Raw genomic sequence first — 3,020 nt, 5'->3', positions numbered from 1 at the left:
ATCCTATAGAGGATAGAAAGGAGCTAGAGATAGGCTCTGCCTTAAAGGAGATTAACTCACTGGTGGCAAGAAGTAAGCACAATAATAAAGCAATAATATAAGATAAAATATTAGTACTACAGACAACCCCTAGATGTTTGTACAAAGGATTGCCTGAATTGCCTTTTCTTCCCCTCTTTGGTTGTCCTGTAGTTTCCTGCTCAAGTGTCATTTGCTCAGAGTAGCTTGCTTTCTCCGTTCTCATGAGTAGATCAAAGCTCTGCAATGATAGTGCCAAAAGTACCACCACCCACCACTTTTTCAAAATATTTGTCCCAAGTGTAATTCTACATGTGTTTGTGTAACTATAGGCCTTATGAGAGTAGGGTCTAGTTTTGATTATTTTTTAAAAGAATAATTTTATTTATTATTATTATTTTAATTTGACCAGAGAGAGAAAGAGAAGGAGGCAAGTGAGGAAGCAAGCCACCAGGTCCAGAACTTGAACCCCTATTGGCCATGTGAGAATCCAGTGTCCCAACCACTATGTCACCTGCCAGCCCCAATTTAAAAAATTAATTAATTAATTAATTAATTAATTTTAAGAAAGAGATTTTTGCCATAGGGTGCATGCTCTCACCAGAGAGATAGTACTACAAAAATACAAGACTTTTAAAGGGGGGTTAATTGAATCAGTTGGAACAGAGGGGAGGAAGAGAGGGAAGGAAAAGAATATCGACATGGAGGTAGAGTTGAGGGGCATTGATAGTGAAAATGCGAGTGTGACTCTCTGCACCTCATTTTTCTCATCTAGAAAGCAGGGCTAATAGTCTTTATCACATAGAGTTTTTTAAAAAAATAAATTGATGTATTTATTTATTTGCTAAAGGGCATATGTGCTTGCCAGAGAGCAACAGAGACAGGGAGAGAAGAAAGCAACCCACCCACCCACCCCCCATAGGGAATGGTCTCTTCACATTGCAGTGTGACCAGATCCTATTGAAGGGTGTCTTTGTCTCCCTTGTGGGCATGCACATGCTCTATCATGAATTTAAAAGCAATTTTTTAAAAGAGAATTATTTTATTTAACTTATTTATTTATTATAATTTGATCAGAGAGGGATAGAGAGAGAAAGAAAGTGAGAAAGCAAGGTCTGGGGCTTGAACCATGGTTGATCATATGGGAGTCCAGTGTCCTTAACTACCACACCACCTGAAAAAGATTTTTTAAAGAATATAATATATTGTTATTAACTATAGTCACCATGTTGTACAATAGATCTCTTGAACTAATACCTACTACCTAATTATCGGGTCTTATGAGGAGTAAATTTTTTTTTCTAAAATTTAACTTTATTTATTTTAATTTGAGCAGAGAGGGAGAGAGAGAGAGAGAGAGAGAGAGAGAGAAAGAGAGAGAAAGCTGCCAGATCCAGGACTTGAACCGTGGTTAATTATCTGGGAGCCCAACACCCTTAACCACCATGCCACCTGCTGGCCCCAGGAGTAAATTATTTATGCATAGAAAGGATAAAACATGGGGCCAGCAGGTAGTGTGATGGTTAAGGCACTATATCCCACATGGCTAACTCTGTAGTTTGCTCAGACTGGTGGCTTAAAAAACACACTGAGCTCAGGCCCAGCAGATGGCATAATGGTTAAGGTGCTGGACTCCCATGCGATCTACTGCAGTTCAAGTCCTGGACCCAGCAGCTTGAAACTCATGTCGGGCACATATGCATGCATGTGCAAAATCCTGGGAGAATGGAGGAGAAGAGATTGTAGCATAGCTATCTTCCCCTGGGGGCTGACTTGCTTTCTGTCTCTCTCTGTCTCTCTGGTGAGTATATGCGCCCTATAGCAAAAATCTCTCAAACACACACACATGCACTCATACACAATCACACACTGGGCTATGTGCATGCCCAAAATTGTGAGGGGAGAATGGAGGAGAAGGGATTGAAGTGTGGCCATACCCCCTCTGGGGCAATTTCTCACTTTCCCTCTCTTTCTCTCTATCTGTCTCTTTCTGGGTGCACATGCCCTATGGGGGGGGGGGAATAAAAAGGAAGAAAAAGAGCAAACTAGTGCCTTGAATAGAAAGGTCTCAATGCTCAATAAACAGGAACTGTTAGAACTATTACCTTGCCAACCTTGACCAGACTTCAGTTCCCTTGGCTCACAGGGTGATATGACTAACCTAGCAATGGCCTGGGCTCAGAATCTTGGAGTCAACATTGGCTCATTATCCCATTTAGGGGACAGAGCTGGGTTTGAATTCTGGTACCATTGACCAATGGTTGTGTAATGTGGGAATCTTAAGGGGATCTTAAGATCCCTGAACTTCATGTTCCTCATCAATAAAATAGAGAAGTTATAACCTTCACTATAGCGTTGTAATAATAATTTAATAATAATGTTTGTAGGTGAATGACTCAATGCTTGATGATAAATATCTAGTAGTTGTGATTATTATCATTCCGTGTGTCACTGGAAAAATGCTTCTATATATTTTCCCCTTTAAATGTCCTTGAATCCTTTTCTCCTTTTCCACTTTCCTTCTTCTGACCTAAACTAGGCCTACTTCAACCTCCAGAGTTGCTTCAGTAGTCCCCCTCCTAACTTTGCTTACCCATTTTATATTTTACATCCATTCATTCGTTTGTTCAGAAATATTAATGGAACATCTACTCTTTTTAGGCATTGCCTCAGTGCTGGGGAAGAAAATAGATGATGTCTCCACTCTCAGGAAACCTACCTCCTGGTGAGAAGGACAAACACTAAACTAATGAACAAGTAAATATTTAATATATCAGGTGGTATATGGGGTCAACAGATGACATAGTGGTTGTTACACTGCTGGAATCCCACATGGCTGACCATGGTTCAATTTCCAGACTGGTGGCTTGAAACTTATGCCGGGTGCACATGCATGCCCAACATCCCAGGAGGAAAATGGAGGAGAAAGGACTATGGTGTGGCCATCCCTCCAGGGGGTGATTTCTCTTGCCCTCTCACTGTCTCTCATAGTGCATGTGCCC

This window comes from Tupaia chinensis, unplaced genomic scaffold (assembly GCF_000334495.1).
Source record: "Tupaia chinensis unplaced genomic scaffold, TupChi_1.0 Scaffold148012_1, whole genome shotgun sequence".
Classification (NCBI taxonomy): domain Eukaryota; kingdom Metazoa; phylum Chordata; class Mammalia; order Scandentia; family Tupaiidae; genus Tupaia; species Tupaia belangeri.
This window is presented reverse-complemented; position numbering follows the sequence as displayed.